Raw genomic sequence first — 20811 nt, 5'->3', positions numbered from 1 at the left:
CCCTGCTTGGCCTCACTGGTGAGGATGGGGGTAGGGTTGCAGTTTTATCTCGGGTATTTGGCTGGAGTAGAGTAGTTATTGTCCAACAGATTTCTGTCTTCTAGGCTGCCCCTTTTTGGTCCTTCGACTAGAGCCAGCAGGATTTTCTGGGGTAGAGGGTGAACACGTGCACTCATTGGCATTTTCAGGTTGCTGGCTTCTCTACTATCTAGTGTGGGTATGAGGCAAAAAGAAAACCCAGGAACTCACCACCTTGTTCCTCATTTCTGAGGTCTACTGCTGATCTGCCTTCTCTCCACCTTTCAGCCCTTTTAGCTTTGTTTTATGTAGAATGCCCAGAGTTTTTAGCTGTACTTAGGAGAAGTAAGGGAAAAATGTGTTTACTCCATCTTTCTGAAGGAGAAGTCTTCCTGACTACTTTTTAAAAATGGAGTTGTTCGTCTTCTTATTATTGAGTCGTAGGAGTTGTTCATATATTCTAAATACAGGCCCTTTGTCAGATATAGGTCTTTTCTCCTATACGTAGCTTGCTAATTCAATGTATTAACAAAGACTTTTGATGAACAGAAGTTTAAAAGTTTGATTAAGTCCATTATGTTTCTTTTATGATTAGTGTTTTGTGGGTCCTTAATAAAGAAGTATTTACCTATCTGTAATTGCAAAAATAACCCCCATTTGTTAGCTTTATGATTTCAGTTTTTACATTAAGAGCCATGATCCATCTCAAATTAATTTTTGTCTTTTAGTGTATCAGTTGCAACTGATTTTTTTCTGCATACATAGCCAGTTGTTTCAGCACTATTTGATGCAAGTACTTTGCCCATTTAGTTTCTTTGGTACCTTGGTGAAATCAATATATGTGGGTCTACTTTTGTGCTGTATTCTAATCCAGTGACCTATTTGTCTGCCTTTATGCCAATAGCCCATTGTCTTGATTACCATAGCATTATAACAATCTTGAAATCAGAGAGTATACATCCTCCAACTTTTTTTTTCTTCAGAATTGCTTTATCTCTGTTAGGCTCTTCATATTTCTATGAAAATTTCATGTCCACTTGTCAATTTTTACAAAAAAGTCTTCTGGGATCCTGATTGGGTTTGTGTTGAATCTTTAGATCAATTCTTGAGGAACTGACACCTTAACAAGAAATAATATGTCTTTCCATTTGTCTACTTTGATTCTCTTAGCAATATTAAAGGTTTTCAGGGTATAATCCATATATTTTATTATGTGCATACCTAAGCTTTTTGGGTTTTTAATATTATTCTAAATGGTACTCTAAGTTTATACTTTTTCAAATGTTCACTTGCTAATATATAGAAATACAGCTGAGTTTTGTATATTGGCCTTGTATCCTGAAATTGCCCTAAATTCACTTAATAGCCCTAGTAGCTTTTGTTAAGTTGTTTAAGATTTTCTGTGTATGTGACCATGTCATCTGCAAATAAGGACAATGTTACTCATTCCTTTACAGTTTTGTGCCTTTTAATTCTTTTTCTTGTCTCATCACACTGTTGAAGACCTCTCATAAAAGTGTCTCAGACCACTACCAACAGTGGTGGGAGTGGACATACTTGCCCTGATCTTCATCTTAGGGTGAAAATGTTTTGATTTTTCTCTATTAAGTAGTTAATAGCTGTGGATTTTTTAATAGATGTCCTTTATGAGGCTGATGAAGTTTCCTTTTATTCTGTGTTTGCTTAGAGGTTTTATTAGGAATGAGTGTTGAATTTTGTTGAATGCTTTTCCTGCATCTATGGAGATGATTGTGTGATTTTTCTTCTTTATTCTTTAAATTGCATCTGTTTATATTCAAATATTAGACGAACATTGCATTCTTGTAATAAATCCCATTCTATCATGATGATTATTCTTTTTCTATGTTTCTGGGCTCCATTTGCTAAAATTTCATTAAGGACTTCATATCTATGACAGCATTGGTCAGTTGTTTTCCTTTTTGTAATGTCTTTGTCTAGCTTTGACATCAGAGTAACTCTGGTCTCAAAAAACAGGTTTGTAAGTGTTCCCGTCCTCTATTTTCTAAAAAGAGTTGTATAGGATTAGTACTGTTTCTTCCTTAGGTGTTTGAGATAATTCATCAGTGAAGTCTCTTTTGTGTGTATGTAAATTGTTTTCTTTCTTTCAGCAGACATGATGGCTGTCCAGTATCTGAAAATAGCTATTTTATGTATTTTATCTACTTTTGTGTGGTTTATAGTGGAAGGGCTTTGTGGTACCAGTTACTTAATCATGCCTAGAATAAGAGTATCTAGTAAGAAGTTTGTTTTATTTGATGGTATTATTAAGATAATTCAAAATTTGGGGTGCCTGGGTAGGAAGTTGAGCATCTGACTTTGGCTTAAGTCATGATCTCGCGGTTTGTGAATTCGAGCCCTGCGTCGGGCTGTGTGTTGACAGCTCAGAGCCTGGAGCCTGCTTCGGATTCTGTGTCTCCATCTCTCTCTCTGCCCCACCCCCTCACTTATGTTCTGTCTCTCTGTGTCAAAAATAAACATTAAAAATTTTTTTTTAAAAAGATCATTCTAAATTCAATAGACTTAATGTTACCCCAATATTGAAGCTACCTCAATAGATTGTACTAATCTCATTTCTGTTGAATTTACCCCAAAATTAAGTATTAGTATAATTCAATATTAGCAAAGACTAGTACATTGAACAACAGACTTACCACGTAGATTCAATAATTAACATTATTTTTGCTTACTTCAATTTTGATATGCTTCCTTGTATGGAATAAAAAGTAGTAAAGTTACAGGTAGAGTTATTTTGCATTACTCTAATATGCTCCATGAGTGTGTTTTGCATTTCATCCATTATGCTTAGTAATATGAGATTAAAAGTTTGAAACTCATTATTTAGAGACTAACATGTTTTGGAAATGTTACTGCTTAAATGTGCAAACCTTTTCTTTTTTTAAAATTATTTATTTGTTTATTTTGAGGGAGGGAGAGAGAGAGAGAGAGAGAGAGAGACAGACAGACAGACAGACAGACAGACAAAGACAGAGACAGAGCAAGCAATGGAGGCAGAAAGAGAGGGAGATAGAATCCCAGGCAGGCTCTGTGCTATCAGCAACAGAGCCTGATGCAGGAGTTGAACTCACCAACTGTGAGATCATGACCTGAACTAAAACCAAGAGTTAGACACTTAACTGACTGAGCCACCCCGGTGCCCCTGTGCAAACCTTTTCTGATAAAATAAATGTGTATATGATTCTGGTATCTCAGCAGAAATGAGGTGTTTCCCAGTAGAATGTACAAGAACTTTGCCGTTAAATCTGCATCTTCTGCATGGCTTTGTCTCTGCTGCTTCTCATCCTACAATTAGACTATGAGGAAAGCAGTCATTTTCCAAAATTATACATAATATCCAGGTTAATACCCACAAAGAATCATGCTAGAAACCTAATCCTTTGCTTATCAGGCCTGCTCCACCTAAATCTACTTTCTTAGACAATCGAATTACTTCAATTTCCTTTTGGAAATTAAGTGGGAATAGTAAACAAATGATAAAATTAAAAACCACTGGGCAGTTGTGATTCTAGCCTTCACTCAGGGTAGGTGAAATTGTTTAGCCTATCCTGACTTAAAGCACTCACACCCAACCCTTTGGACTACCCAAGATCTGAAGGCTATATCCCACTCCTGGGTCCAAAGGGAAAAATCCTCAGAGCTAGGGCTTACCATGGCTATTATTACACTGTGAACTTTAAAGCAGGAGTTGATTAAACACAAAAACGACCAGGAGTGGCTGAGTCGGTTGAGCTGTTGACTTCAGCTCAGGTCATGATCTGGTGGTTTGTGAGTTTGAGCCCTGCATCAGGCTCTGTGCTGACAGCTCGGTGCCTGGAGCCTGCTTTGGTTTCTATGTCTCCCTCTCTCTCTCTGCACCTCCCCTGCTCTCTCTCTCTCTCTCACTCTCAAAAATAAATAAACATTGAAAAAAAGCAACCAACAACCCTCCAGCATTACAGATTATTATATTGACACTGTAATAAGGGTAATGCTACATCCTGTGAAAAATCTTAAATGATATTACAATGCAGAGAATATGAATAGTGTGCAGATTAGCAATGGGGAAAACTTTTTTATTTTTTATTTTTAAAAATTTTTTTTCAACGTTTTTTATTTATTTTTGGGACAGAGAGAGACAGAGCATGAGCGGGGGAGGGGCAGAGAGAGAGGGAGACACAGAATCGGAAACAGGCTCCAGGCTCTGAGCCATCAGCCCAGAGCCTGACGCGGGGCTCGAACCCACGGACCGTGAGATCGTGACCTGGCTGAAGTCGGACGCTTAACCGACTGCGCCACCCAGGCGCCCCAGGGAAAACTTTTTTAAAAAGCATATTATAATGTAATGAAACAATATGTTTCTTTGTTGATAGCACTGGTGAATAATTCTAGCACTGGTGAATTTTAGCAATCATTACTCTAGACCTTGTCCCACCAGCGTTCTCCTCAAAATTAACCATTAGAACAACGATGAGGGTGGAAGGCAGCATCAAAAAAATCTTAATTTCTGCCAACAAATTTATAATAAAAATTTTGATGGTTTATTTAATGTAGTGGATTAGATCACAAGCCCCAGGTGCTTCAAAATCACCAGGAGCCTTAATTCAAAGGTCAGGCTGCATCCCCAGATATTTCTGTCTCTATGACTTACCTATTCTGGGCCATTTTATAAAAGTGGAATCACAATTTTGTGGCTGACTTCTTTCACTTAGCATAATGTTTTCAAGGTCATATACTATAGCATGAATCAGTACATCGTTCCTTTTTATGACTGCATAATACTCCTTCCATGATATAGATATACCATATTTTGTTTATCCATTCAGCAGTTGGTGGACATTTGGATTGTTTCCATTTTGGCTATTATAAATACCACTCTATTTATCTATCAGCAGGGTGCCTGGCTGGTTCATCCAGAGGATTGTGCAGCTTTTGATCTCAGGGTCATGAGCCCCACGTTGGGTGTAGAAATTACTAAATAAATAAGTAAATACTGCTATGAACATCTATGTTCAAGTCTTTGTGTGGGTATATATTTTAAGTTCTTTTGGGCATATATTTAGGGGTCAAATTATTGGGTCATATGGTAATTTTATGTTTAACTTTTTGAGGAACTGCATCATTTTATATTTCCACCAACAATGTATGAGGGTTCCAATTTTCCCCACTTTCCCCAATAACACTTGTTATCTCTCTCTCTCTCTCTCTCTCTCTCTCTCTCTCTCTCTCTCTCTCTGTCTTTAGAGAGCAGGGGAGAGAGGCAAAGGGAGAGAGAAAGAATCTTAAGCAGGCTCCATGCTCAGCATGAAGCCTGATGTGGGGCTCGATCCCACAGCCCTGGGATCATGACCTGAGCTGAAATCAAGAGTCACATGCTCAACTGAATGAACCACTCAGGCACCCCTATCTGTCTTTTTGATTATAACTATCCTAGTGGTTATGAAGAAGCAATATCTTATAGTTTTTTTTAAATTTTAATTATTATTTTAAAATTTTAATTCTAGTATAGTTAACATACAATGTTATATCAGTTTCAGGTGTACAATATAGTGATTCAACAATTCCATACATTACTCAGTGCTCATGAAGGTAAGTGTGCTCTTAACCTGTTTCATCCAATTCCCCACCGCCACCTCTCCTCTGATAACCATTAGTTTATTTTCTACAGTTAAGAGTCAGTTTTTTGGTTTGTCTCTTTTTTGTTTGTTTATTATGAGTGAAATCATATGGTATTTGTCTTTCTCTGACTGACTTATTTCACTTTGCATTATACTCTCTAGCTCTATCCATGTTGTTGCAAATGACATGACTTTATTCTTTTTTATGGCTGAATAATATTACATTGTATATATACCACTTCTTCTTTATCCATTTATCAGTGGACACTTGGGCTGCTTCCATAATTTGGCTATTCTAAATAATGCTACAATAAACATAGGGGTGCACTTATTCCCTCGAATTAATGTTTTCATATTCTTTGGGTAAATATCCAGTAGTGCAATTACTGGATCACAGGACAGTTGTATTTTTAATTTTTTGAGGAACCTCCATACTGTCTTCCACACTGGCTACCCCAGTTTGCATTCCTACCGACAATGCGTGAGAGTTACTTTTTCTCCACATCTTAATCAACACTTGTTGTTTCCTGAGGTTTTGTTTTTAGCTATTCTGACAGGTGTGAGGTGATATCTCATTGTGATTTTGATTTGCATTTCTCTGATGATGAATGATACTGAGCATCTTTTCATGTGTCTATTGTCCTTGTGTATGTCTTCTTTGGAGAAATGTCTGTTCTTGTTTCTCCCCCTTTTTAATTGGATTATTTGGTTTTTTGATTTTGAGTTGTATAAGTTCTTTATATATTTTAGATACAAGCCCTTTATCAGATATGTCGTTTACAAATATCTTTTCCCATTCGGTAGAGTGTCTTTTAGTTTTGTTGGTTGTTTCCTTTGCTACGTAGAAGTTTTTTTTATTTTTATGTAATCCCAATAGTTTATTTTTGCTTTTGTTTGCCTTGCCACAGGAGACATATCTAGAAAAATGCTGCTATGACCATTGTCAGAGAAATTACTGCCTAAACTCTCTTCTAGGATTTTTATGGTTTCTGGTCTCACATTTAGGTTCTTAATTCGTTTTGAGTTGATTTTTGTTTTTGGTGCAACAGAGTGGTTCAGTTTCATTCTTTTGCATTTAGCTTTCCAGTTTTCCCAAAATCATTTGTTGCATATTCTTTCCTCCTTTGTTGAAGATTAATTTACCAGATGATTATGGGTTTATTTCTGGGATTTCTATTCTGTTCTACTGATCTGTGTGTCTGTTTTTGTGCCAGTATCATACTATTTTGATTACTACAGCTTTGTGATATAACTTGAAGTCTGGGATTGTGGTGCCTCCAGTTTTGTTTTTCTTTTCCAAGATTGCTTTGGCTATTTGAGGTTTTTTGTGGTTCTATACAAATTTTAGGATTTTGTTCTAGTTCTGTGAAAAATACTGTTGGTATTTTGATAGGGATTGCATTAAATCTGTAGATTGGTTTGGCATTTTAACAATATTTATTCTTCCAATCCATGGAATGTCTTTCCATTTGTTTGTCAATATCTTTTATTATGTTTTACAGTTTTCAGAGTCCAGCTCTTTCGCCTCTTTGGTTAAGTCTATTCCTAGGTATTTTATTATTTTTGATACAGTTTTAAATGGGATTGTTCTCTTAATTTCTCTTTCTGCTGACTCATTATTAGAGTATAGAAATGCAACAGATTACTGTACATTGATTTTGTATCCTGAGACTTTACCGAATTCATTTATCAGTTCTATCAGTATGTTGTGGTGGAATCTTTAGGGTTTTCTATAAATAGTATCATGTCATCCCAAATAGTGATAGTTTTACTTCTTCCTTACTAATTTGGATGTCTTTTTATTTCATTTTCTTCTCTGATTGATGTGGCTAGGATTTCCAGTACTACGTTGAGTAAGAGTGAGACGTTGTCTTGTTCCTTACCTTAAGGGAAAAGCTCTCAGTTCTTCCCCATTAAGTATGATATTAGCTGTGGGTTTTTCATATGTAGCCTTTATTATGTTGAGGTAAATCTCCTAAACCTCCTTTGTTAAAGGTTTTTGTCATAAATGGATGTTGCACTTTGTCAAATGCTTTTATTGCATCTATTGAAATGATCATATGGTTTTTATCCTTTCTCTTGTTGATATGATATATCCTGTTGATTGATTTGCAAATATTGAATGACACTTGCATTCTGGGAATAAATCCCACTTGATCATAGTGAATGATTTTTTTCAGTGTATTGTTGTATTGGGTTTGCTGGTCTTTTGTTGAGGATTTTTGCATCTATGCTCATCAGAGATATTGGCCTCTAGTCCTTTGTGTGTGTGTGGTGTCTTTATCTGGCTTTGGTTTTGGGATAATCCTGGCCTAATACAATGAATTCGGAAAGTTTTCCATCCTCTTTTAATTTTTGGAAAAGTTTGAAAAGAATAGGTATTAACTCTTCTTTAAATGTTTGGTAGAATTCATCTATGAAGCCATCTGGTCCTGGACTTTTGTTTTTTGGGAGTTAATTGATTATTGATTCAATTTCATGGCTGGTAATCAGTCTGTTCAGACTTTCTATTTCTTCTTGCTTCATTTTTGGCAGTTTACATGTTTTTAGGAATATTATATTTTGATTTGCATTTCCCTCATGACTAATAATGTTGAGCGTCCTTTCATGTATTTATCACTCATTTATATATCTTCTTTGAAGAATGTTTATTTAAGTTCTTTTAAATTGGGTTATTTGTCTTTTTATTATTGAGTTGTAAAAGTCTTTATATATTTTGGATGCTGGAGTATAGATAGATATCAATAGACATATTGATATATAATATCTAATATATGATTTGCAGATATACGACTTACAAATAATTTTTTTATTTCATGGGTTGCTTTTTACTTCCTTCTAATACTTTTTGATACACAAACATTTTTCATTTTGGTAAACTTCAGTTTTATTTCTTTCTTATTACGTGTGCTTTTGGTATCAAATCCAAGAAACCACTGCCTACTCCAATGTCATGAAGATTTACATCTATGTTTGCTTCTATGGTTTTATAATTTTACCTCTAAAATTTATGTTTTGCTGCATTTTGGGTTAATTCTTGCATATGGAATGAAGTAGGAATCCAACTTGTTCTTTTGCATGTGGACATCCAGTCATTCCAACGTTTAAAAACATTGTTCTTTCCCCACCAATGTCTTGACACTCTTGTCAAAAACAGTTAACTATAGACACATGGGTTTATTTCTGGACTCTCAATTCTGTTTTATTGATCTATACATCTATCCTTATGCCAGTACCAAGCAATCTTGAAGGGTGAGTCTTACAACTTTGTTTTGGTTTTGTTGTGGTATTTTTGGAGATTGTTTTGGCTATTCTGAGTCCCTTACGTTTCCATATGAATGTTAGGATCAGCTTGTCAATTTCTACCAAAAAGAGAGCCTGGATTTTGATAGGAATTACATTGAATCTATATATCAGTATGAAGAGTATTGTATGTTAACAATATTGAGCCTTCCAATCTATTGACCTGAGATATTTTCATTAACTTACATCTTTTTAAATTGCTTTCAGTGATGTTTTACAAAAAATTTTCAGGGTACAGTATTGCAGCATTGATATTTTTTAAGGTTTTTCAGATAATTATAATGTGCAGCCAGTGTTGAGAATGGTTGCTTAATGTCCATAAGATTGTCCCCCAAATCACAAATCTTAGGTTCTCTGCCCATGTGTGGCCCTGCTAGAGACAGGGAGGTGAAATTTACCTTGATTAAGATGTCCCACTTTGGAGAGATGTCCATTTCATGACATGTCATAGGAAAATCTAGTAATAAGATGTAATTGTACCCTACACATAATCCTAGAGTTTCAAAATCTTGAGAGTCCTGATAATTAATTTGTGTTGGCCCAGAGGGGTGAGAGTCTATCTGATTTTAATGTCTACTAAGAGTGAATGTATGTTGAACAACCTTCATCAATAACCCAACCCCCTATGAACTCTCCCCTCTGAAAAGATCCTCACCCACTACCTCTGCTTTCCTATTTATAACTAGATTTTTAAACCCCTGGGCTCTCTGTCCCATGTACATGTACATGTCCCATGTCCCATGTACATGTCCCATGTACCCAAATTTTGATGTGTCTAAATTCTGATTATTTTAACTTAAGGCCATATCTGTGGATTTGAGGAACATCTGTTCACCATTTCTAGTACAAAGACTAGAAAGCCTTTGTTGTTTGTTTTTGTTTTTTGGTTGGCTTCTTTTGGGTTCGTTTGTTTTTTTTCCTTTTGGCTCTTGATTTTTTTTTTTTTTTCAACGTTTATTTATTTTTGGGACAGAGAGAGACAGAGCATGAACGTGAACGGGGGAGGGGCAGAGAGAGAGGGAGACACAGAATCGGAAACAGGCTCCAGGCTCTGAGCCATCAGCCCAGAGCCCGACGCGGGGCTCAAACCCATGGACCGTGAGATCGTGACCTGGCTGAAGTCGGACGCTTAACCGACTGCGCCACCCAGGCGCCCCATTGGCTCTTGATTTTTATCCTTCTCATAGGCAACACCTTCAAGGCTTGACAAAATCACTGTGAGATCTAAAGAGAATGAGGGGCTCCCGGCTGGCTCAGTTGGAAGAGCGTGCAACTCTTGATCTTTGGGTCATGAGTTTGAGCCGCGTGTTGGGTGTAGAGATTACTTAAATAAATAAAAAACTTTAAACAAAAATAAAGGGAATGAAATGACCTCTCACATTAATATTACATTTTGTGACCATGGCTAAGTGAAGCTGTGGGTAGCTGGAGGCATTGACTTAGGATGCTATCCTGACAAGTGGTCAGATTATCTCTGAGGAAACTTTGGAATAAATAACACATTGATCCACTTGTGGCGGTAGTCAGTCCCTGATTGCTCATCTTCCCCTTCCTATTGCTACACCTCAGGGCCTCTCTAGGTCCTGATACCATCTACACCTCTGCAATTCTAGTTCACATGAACTACCTGAAGTTTGAGGAGCATTATGGATTTTTCTGGAATACCAATGAAGAAGTGATCTCTTCAGATGGGACTGAAATATAGGCCCAAGGCCCTCATCTTTTTTTTTTTTTTTAATTTTTTTTTTTAACGTTTTTATTTATTTTTGGGACAGAGAGAGACAGAGCATGAACGGGGGAGGGGCAGAGAGAGCGGAGACACAGAATCGGAAACAGGCTCCAGGCTCGGAGCCATCAGCCCAGAGCCCGACGCGGGGCTCGAACTCACGGACCGCGAGATCGTGACCTGGCTGAAGTCGGACGCTTAACCGACTGCGCCACCCAGGCGCCCCTTTTTTTTTTTTTTTTTAAATTTTTTTTTTTAACGTTTTTATTTATTTTTGGGACAGAGAGAGACAGAGCATGAACGGGGGAGGGGCAGAGAGAGCGGAGACACAGAATCGGAAACACCAAGGCCCTCATCTTTTTCCCACTTCAACATGAATGATAGATGATGCTCACTACCATGCCTTTCCTTCCTGCTCTATCCAGACATTGAAAAAAATCTGGAAATATTTTATAGCAAAGATAAGAAAATAGTAGTAAGACCTCTTTCTTTCTGGGTTTGATATCAATACATCATTTTATCCATCTAATAAATCAGTCATTAAGAATTTCAAAAATTATAATAAAACATGGAAAAGCACAGTCTTAATTTTTAAACTTTATTTAAAATGCAAGACAAGTTGTTTTTCAGCACATTTTTCCACAGGTATATTAACAGATCAAATAAGTATTACAAATGAAGAGTAAGCTTAGATAAAACTTGCTTGATCATTTTAGTGTTCCATCTGTTGAATTTCTTAGAAGTTTGCATTAATATCAATAACATTAATGCAAACATTCACATCATTGCTTTGGTTTGGTAATAATATTTTATCATGTCATTATAATAGAAATGTTCATAATACCATTCTTGTTTATAAACTATATATATACACTGTGTGTATCCTTTGTATTCTACTATGTATCTATCCATGCTTCTCATTTAAAAGAAAGTGAGGGGGTGCCTGGGTGACTCAATTGGTTAAGTGTCCAGTTCTTGATTTCCGCTCAGGTCATGATCTCATGGTTTGTTGGATCAAGCTCCACATCGGGCTCTGCACTGACTGGTGCAGAGCCTGCTTGGGATTCTCTCTCTCCTTCTCTCTCTGCCCCTCCTCTGCTTACTCACATGTGCATGCGCATGCTCTCTCTCTTTCAAAACAAGTAAATAAGCATTAAGAAAAAAGTGAGAAATTTTCTCATGAAAAAATGAGAAAACAATCCATTACAATGATTTTCAATTTTCCTAATTATTAATAGTATGTCATTAGTAAAGACTGATTTGGGGCTTTGGAGAAAATGAGTCAAGCTGTATGACTATCTTTTCCCCTGGAAAAAAAGCACACCCAACATTGAAGGCACAATCCATGAGACAAATAATTGGTAAGATGGACTTCATTAAAATTAAAAAATATCTACTTTGCAAAAGACAATGTAAGAGAATGAGAAGGCCAGCCACAGACTGGGAGAAAATATTTGCAAAAGTACCGTTATTCAAAATATACATAGCCCTCTTAAAACTCAACACTTAGCAATCAGACAACCTGATTAAACAATGGGCCAAAGATCTTAACAGGCACCTAACCAAAGAAGATGTGCAGATGGTAAATGAGCACATGAAAAGCTTTCCACATTATATGTCATTACGGAAATGCAAATTAAAACAACACTGAAATGCCACTACATATCTATCAGAATGGCCAGATGCAGAACACAGACAACAAATCCTGGTGAAGATGTGAGGAACCCTCATTCATTTCTGGCAGAAATGCAAAATGGTACACCTACTTCCAGACATTGGAAGACAGTTTGGCAGCTTCTTAGAAAAGTAAACATACTCTTACCACATGATCTAGCAATCAAGTTCCTTGGTACTTACCCAAAGGAATTGAAAACTTACAACCAACACCAAACCTGCACACATATTTTTGGCAGCTCTATTCATAATTGCCAAAATGCGGAAGCAACCAAGATGTCCTTCAGGAGGTGAATGGATTAATAAACTGTAGTACATCCAGACATTTCTTTTCAGTGCTCACTGGAATATTACTCAGCATTAAAAAGAAATGAGCAGGGTGCCTGGGTGGCACAGTCGGTTGAGTGTCTGACTCTTGATCTTGGCTCATGTCCTAATCTCATGGTTAGTGGATTGTGCTCTGTGTTGATGGTGTGGAGGCTGCTTGGGGTTCTGTCTCTCCTCTATGTCCCCCCTCACTTGTATGTGTGTGCTCTCTCTCTCAAATAAATAAAACTTAAAAAATTTAAAAAAAAAGAGCTATCAAGCTATGAGGAGACATAGGGGAAACTTAAATGCTTGTTAATAAGTAAAGCAAATCTGAAAAGGCTACATACTATTTGATTTCAACCATATGACATCCTGGGAAAGGCAAAATTATAGACAGTAAAGATCAGTGGTTGCAGGGGCTGGAAGGTGGAAGGACAGATGAACAGGCAGACCACAGAGGATTATTAGGGTAGTGAAAATATTCTGTATGATACTGTAGTAATGGATACATGTCATTATACAAACCCATAGAACATAAAACACCAAGGGTGGACCCTAATGTAAACTATCGACTTTGGTTGATTATCATGTGTCAACGTAGGTAACAAACGTACCTCTCTGGTGGGTCAGTACTGACAATAAGGGAGACTATGTATAAGTGGCGCAGGAAGTATATGGCAAATCTCTGCCCCTTCCTCTTAATTTTGCTGTGAACCTACACCTGCTGTAAAATATAAACTTTAAAATTAAAAAAAAATTTAAATCATACTACCTATGAAAAAACTGAGAGTGGTAATTTTTTTTTTAATTTTTTTTTCAACGTTTATTTATTTTTGGGACAGAGACAGACAGAGCATGAATGGGGGAGGGGCAGAGAGAGAGGGAGACACAGAATCGGAAACAGGCTCCAGGCTCTGAGCCATCAGCCCAGAGCCTGACGCGGGGCTCAAACTCCCGGACCGCGAGATTGTGACCTGGCTGAAGTCGGACGCTTAACCGACGGCGCCACCCAGGCGCCCCGAGAGTGGTAATTTTGAATCTGCTCTGACTTTTTTTAAATCCCAAACTATTATAGTATTTCAATGTTATCAGTAAACATTAATTGCAACATGCTTCATAGTTAACTGAGGCTAAGTTCCTCTGGTCTGGACAGTTTTTTTGTTTTTGTTTTTGTTTTTTGCATGTACACCTGCCACTAAAAAATGTAAGTGTGAACATTCCAATATATGTATGCAAATTTATTTAAAAATTATGTGCATGTAGCACTGTGCTTATATACTCTGTACCCAGAGAGAATAGGGAATTTCAGTGTTTTGTTTGTTTGTTTGTTTATTTATTTATTTATTTATTTATTTATTTATTTATTTATTTAGAATCCCAAGCAGGTTCCACCCTGTCAGCACAGAGCCTGATGTGGGGCTCAATCTCACAAACCATGAAATCATAAACTGAGCCAAAATCAAGAGTTGACTGCTTAACTGACTGAGCTACCCAGGCACCTCAAGAATAGGAAGTTTTAAAAGGTGACATGAAAATAATTATAAATTAAAACTCTAATATCTTTTTCCTCCATCCATATGGATGTGTTGCACAGACCTTGGCAAGTTTATTTTTCCCTCCAACTTCTAGAAAAAATAAAGCAGGGAGCTATTTGAGGATCCACCAAGAAATACAATTTCTGGCCTTAAATTTTTCTCTTTGGTACAGAGCCATAAACCTACTAAAGAGCAGGTCAGATGTTTGTTTATGCATGTCATCTGTGTTATGTGGGTATTAGAAGGACTTTGGGTTCCCTCCAGAAGCTTCCAGATTGGATTGATTTTGACCTGTCCTATGAACTCTGGAAAGGAGATGAAAATGAGTCATTATAGAGGCTTGAGCTTTTTCTGTTATTTCCCCCTTTCCTCCCATTGAAGGAATAGCACAGAATTGTATGCAGCTTTCACAGTCTCTTCCTTTTGACAAAACATTGAAATGATGAACCTTTATCAATTGTCTTAACACAAGGTATGTCATGAGATTCTTCATAGAAGTGTCCATTTTTACTTTTGATCCATTCTGTGTTTTGTTGTTTTCATTATTTAAGTCTCCAGTATAAGTTGTATGGAAATCACAGTCAACCATGGGAAGGCTTTTATTTTACCCCAAAGAAACTGAACCAATGGTGGTTTATTTACTTTCTTTGGTTGCTTTTTAAAATAAGATTTTCTTCTAATTACAAAATAAATACATGTGATTATAAAAAGTTTGGAAAATACAAAAAGCAAAAGAACAGAATTAAAATTTCCTATATTCATATTAACTAATGATTTTTAAAATTAGAATCATATTGAATTTCTCATTTTATTTCATCCATATAAATTAATACCTGATCATAGTATTTTTTCATGTCAAAAATTTTTCAAAAACCTAATTTTTAATGACTGTAAACTATTTTATTAAGAGGATATGTTATCTAACCATTCTTACTATGGATATTTAGGCTATTTCTTTTTTTTTAATTTTTTTTTTTTTTACGTTTAGTTATTCTTGAGACAGAGAGAGACAGAGCATGAACGGGGAAGGGTCAGAGAGAGGAAGACACAGAATCTGAAACAGGCTCCAGGCTCTGAGCTGTCAGCACAGAGCCCGAAGTGGGGCTCGAACTCACGGACCACGAGATCATGACCTGAGCCGAAGTCGGCCGCTTAACCGACTGAGCCACCCAGGCACCCCTATTTAGGCTATTTCCAATGTTTTTATGTGTGCTTTATTTTTTCCCCAAACCTTATTGAGCAATCATTGACAAATATAACTGTATAGATTTAAAGCATACAAGGTGATAATTTGACATACATATACATTTTGGCATGATTACCATTATTGAGATAATAAGCACATCCATCCCCTCACATATTTAGCTTTATTTATTTATTTATTTTGTAGTGAAAATGCTTAAGATTGCTTCCAACAACCTCCAAGGATACAATACTGTATTATTTACCATAGTCACCATGCTGTATATTGGGTCCTCTGAACTTCTTTAATTGAAAGTTTGTATCCTTTGACCTACATCTCCCCAATTTCTAATTTTTTGATGTCATTTTTGCAGTGACGAGCATCCTTATATGTATATGATTAGTTACGTTTCATGTTATTTGCTTAGGATAGATTCCAAGAAGCTCAATTCCTTCCTTAGAAATAATTTAAGCATTAATAATACTTTTGGTAATACTACAAAATTGCTTTATATAAAGCATCCACTAATTACACTCCTATTAATGATGTATGGAAGTGGAGGTCACACAATGTAATCTAATTACCTCCAAAACATTCTCTAGAGGGTTTGACCGGGAAGGGCATGAGAGAGTCTTCTGTAGTTTTGGAAGTGTTCTGTGTCTTGATTTGTGCAGTTTCACAAAGTGAAGGGTGTGTGTGTGTGCGCGCGCACATTCCTGTGCATCAGAAGTCATTGAATATTACCTTTAAAATTTTTGTCCTTTATGTACGTATGTTATTTCTCAATATGTTTTTTTACATTGTATTTATGTTTTATATTTGCCAACTTAACAGATGGGAATGGTATATATTTTTTTCATCTTTCCAAGTGCATCATTATACCTGAGTGAGGAATCACCAAATTCCTTTGTTCGACCATCAATACACTTTTAACAATGGAATTTTCCACTGTGGTCAATGAGTGAAAGCCTTATTTGCATTGTATCTGTAAATCAACATTAAATCTCCTCCATGGATGTTCCTTTGGAAAGTTGTAACTCATCTCTTTTCAGTTTATTCATTGCTTTGTTCAAATGTTGTTTTAGTATATTTTCCAAACAACGTCTATAAAATATCTTTTAAGAATATTAAAGCTTTAAAACTCTAGATACAATACCAGGGTTTTTAGTATCTAGAATAGTGCATCTCAGACTTAAATCCACCTGGGATCTACGTGGGATTCTTTGTGTGTGTGTGTTTTTAAACACATAGCATAAAATTTACCATCTTACCATTGTAAGTGTGTAGTTCAGTAATGTTAGGTATGTGCACATTGCTGTATAGCAGATCCCAAGAATTTTTCAATCTTGTACAACTGTAACTACTGAACAACAACTCCCCGTGTCCCCCTCCCCCCAGCATCTGACAACCAGCATTCTTTCTGATTCTGTGAGTTTGACTATTCTAGATACCTCATGTAAGCGGAGTATATGTATTTGTGTATTTGTCTTTTTAGAGTACCTTATTTCATCTAGCATCATGTCAAGATCCACCCATGTCATAGAATGTGACAGGACTTCTTTTTTAAAAGCTGAATAATATTCCACTGTATGTATATAGCACATCTTTTGATGAACAGTTGGGTTGCTTCCACCTCTAGTGGAATAATTCACAATATTCTATTGTGAATAATGCTGTAATAAACATGGGTGTGCAAATATCTCTCTTAGATCCTGCTTTTATTTTTATTTTTAGATATATACTCAGAAATGGGATTGCTGGATCGTATGGTAATTCTATTTTAATTTTTTGAGTAAACTCTATACTATTTTCCAAAACAACTGCACCATTTCATATTCCCACCAACAGTGGGCAAAGATTCCAATATCTCCACATCCTCACCAACACTTGCTATTTTCTGTTTTTTGATAGTCACCATCCTAATGGGTGTGAGGTGGGGTTTTGACTGGCATTTCTCTAATCATTAGTGATATTACGCATCTTTTAAATATACTTCTTGGCCATTTGTCTTTGGAGAAATGTCTATTCAACTGTTTTACATATTTTTTTAAGTTTATTTATTTTTAGAGAGACAGAGAAAGTGTGAGTGGGGGAGGGGCAGAGAGAGAGGGAGAGAAGGAGAATCCCAAGCAGGCTCTTCACGGTCAGTGCAAAGCCCAATGTGGGGCTCGAACTCATGAACCATGAGGCCATGACCTGAGCCGAAGTCGGATTTTTAACCAACTGAGCCGCCCAAGCACCCCTACCTATTTTTTAATTGGGTTATTTATTTGTTGTTCAGTTGTAGAAGTTCTTTATATGTACTGGATATCAACTCCATCAGATCTATGATTTGCAAATATTTTCTCCCATTCCGTAAGTTGCTTTTTCATTACATGGATTGCTTATTTTGTTGTTGTTTGATGTGCAGAAGTTTTTAACTTTGATGTTGTCTTGTTTGTCTATTTTTGCTTTTGTTGCCTGTGCTTTTGGCGTCATATATAAGAAATCATTGCTAATTACAATATCATGAAGTTTTCCCCTGTGTTTTCTTCTCAGAGTCTTATAATTGTAGGTCTTCAATTTATGTCTTTGATCCATTGGAGTTGATTTTTGTATATGGCTTAAGGTAAGGATATAACTTTATTACTTCAAATATGGATATCTGGTTTCCCCAACCTTTGTTGAACATCCTTTCCTCATTGAATGATCTTGGCACCCTTGTTGAAAAATTCTTTGACTTGTATTCTTTGACCATGTATGTCAGGGTTTATTTTCAGGCTCTCTATTCTATTTCGTTGATCTACATTTATGTCTTTATGCCAGTACCACATTGTTTTAATTAACATAGCTTTGTAGTAAGTTTTAAAATCATGAAATATGAGGGGCGTCTGGGTGGCTGGGTCAGTTAAGCATCCGACTTTGGCTCAGATCATGATCTCACAGCTTGTGAGTTCCAGCCTGTGTTGGGCTCTGTGCTGACAGCTCAGAGCCTAGAGCCTGCTTCGGGTTCTGTGTCTCCCTCTCTCTCTGCCCCTCCCCTACTTGCGCTCTGTCTCTCTCAAAGATAAACATTAAAAATTTTAAAAAATAATTAAAATCATAAAATCATAAAATATAAGACTTCCAACTTTGTTTTTTTATCAATATTTTTTTACTATTCCAGATCTCTTGAGATTCTATATGAATTTTAGGATGGGTTTTTTTTTTAATTTCTGCAAAATACACCATTGAGATCTTGATAGTAATTACACTAAATCTGTATATTACTTTGGATAGTACTGACATGTTAACAATTTTAAGTCTTCCAATCCATGAACAGAGATGTCTTTCTAAGCTTTCTCTCTATTATGAATAATTTTACATATCTTTTACCATTCCTAGGTCATATTAATATCTTTAATTTTTTGTGTTTATTAACTCCTTATATATTAAGGATATTAATGTTTTGTCATTATTGTGGCAAGCATTTCCCCAGCAATATACCATCATTTATAGAGTATTTTTGGATTATAAATGAAGTCAAACCCTTTTTAAAATGTATTGGACAATTGTATCCCCTTTTTTGAAAATTATCTATTCATACCTTTTCCATTAAGTTTTTTTAATGTTTATTTATTTTTGAGAGAGAGAGAGCACGAGTGGGAGAGGGGGAGAGAGAGAGAGGGAGATACAGAATCCAAAGCAGACTCCAGGCTCTGAGCTGTCAGCACCGAACCCGACCTTTTCCATTTTAAATCAGGGATTGGCATTTTTTATAATTTATCTGAGAGTTAATTTTATGTTATAGTAGATACCTATTGGTTCAACTGCTTGACACCCTTGTTAGGAATTGTCCTTTCCTCTATCCATATGGTTGCAATAGGGTAGCATTATTTCACAGTGAACTTCTGACCCTCACCTCCACCCTGGCCACAGTCACTTGGTCCCTGGATAGACATCAGTCCAGACCAAGTTATTCACAGCCGTCCCCAGGAATTTGGAATAGAACTCACCGAGTCAGGTCATACTGTTTCCAAGTAGCTAAGCAACCTACAGTAAAACTTGGGTGCTCCTGGGGACCATTTGATCACCATGTGCTCTGGGAAACAGAGATGGGGATCTGTGAGGAAAGATAAGTATGAAGTAGAGTAGCTGGGGAATGGGGGACAATATTAGATCCTAATGATGTTCTGGTGCTGATTCTAGTAACTGAGGGCCAGCTGCCTCCCCACACTTAATCAGTTGTAATTCAAGTTAGCTTTAGTGGTTCTCTGGCAATTATATTAAAAAGTACCAATTAATAAATATATTTATTCAGTTATTTAACAAATAAATATTGAGTACTACCTGCAAGCACTGTTTTAGATGCTAGAAATATACGAGTGGTCAAAGCAGACATAATCCTTGCCCTCCCTGAGCTTATATTCAAGAGGCAGGGAGACAGAAAACAGAGAAACAAGTAAATGTATAGAATGTTGGTGGGGATTGGTAGCATGCAGGAAAAAAAGCACCCCTTTGGGAAGGGGAAACCCTAATGAAAAAAATTGATAATAGAGAGCTGAAGAAAGTGAGGGAAAGAGCCTTGAGGCAGAGGGAAGAGCAAGAGCAAAAGCCCGGGAATGGAGGTGTGCCTCATGGGCTCAAGGTTCGAAGTGGCCAGTGTGGCTGGAATAGAGTCACAGAGGGGAAGACCAGAAGGAGGCATGTCAGAGAGATGGCCAGAGGGCCTTGAGGCCACTGCAAAGACTTTGGCTTCGACTTGGAATGAGATGGAAGCCATTGCAAGGATTGAAAAGAAGAGAGAGGTGATCTGCCATGTTGCAAAAGGATCACTGTGTCTGAACTTCTTTGTCATATATGATGAAGTGCTTTTTAATTCCACCTTTATATAATGTGGATGATGGTGGTTTTTTTGATATACAGAAGCAAGACTCTGTGGGGCTGTGCAGGCTTCAGGAGTCACCATTCTTCTTCTGTAATTGTGTGACCCAGAAGTCCTGTAAGAGTTTTATTTTTTTCTATATGCTCAAAGCATCATCTTTCCTTTTATGATCTCTTTCTTTATTTATGTTTAGAATGTCCTTCTCTTACAAATACCACTTATCTCTTAATCTGTGTTTTCAAGTAAAATCATATTCTACGGTTATATGGAAATTTTGAACCCCAAACATTGGAATTAGCTGTGTTCTGTTTTTTTTCATATAACCATTTTTTTTAAATATCATCTGTTGAACAATCCTTCCTTTCATCATTGGATTGTGATATTTATCACAAATACATATACTGATAGATCTCTTTCAGAACTATGTTCTATTCTGCTGTATTAGTTTTTCTTTTGATTCTTTTTAAACGTTCTTTTAATGTTTATTTATTTTTGAGAGAGACAGAGACAGAGACAGAGCAGGAGTGGGGGAAGGCAGAGACAGTGTGAGACACAGAATCTGAAGCAGGCTCCAGGCTCCAAGCTGT

General features: G+C 36.6%; 1 long non-coding RNA gene across 2 annotated transcripts in view; it reads left to right on the top strand.

Annotated features, from left to right (window-relative positions):
• LOC109499705 overlaps positions 1 to 20811 on the top strand; it is a 64507-nt gene that overhangs the window by 29256 nt on the left and 14440 nt on the right. The window contains exon 1 of one of the 2 annotated variants that reach the window (XR_002742300.2): positions 17595 to 17989. The exons of the other annotated variant lie outside the window; for it this stretch is intronic. This is a non-coding gene — a long non-coding RNA (uncharacterized LOC109499705). Of the gene's footprint in view, positions 1 to 17594; positions 17990 to 20811 lie in introns of those variants that run through there. 2 annotated transcript variants of the gene reach the window in all.

This window comes from Felis catus, chromosome B2 (genome assembly GCF_018350175.1).
Source record: "Felis catus isolate Fca126 chromosome B2, F.catus_Fca126_mat1.0, whole genome shotgun sequence".
NCBI lineage: Eukaryota > Metazoa > Chordata > Mammalia > Carnivora > Felidae > Felis > Felis catus.
This window is presented reverse-complemented; position numbering and strand designations above follow the sequence as displayed.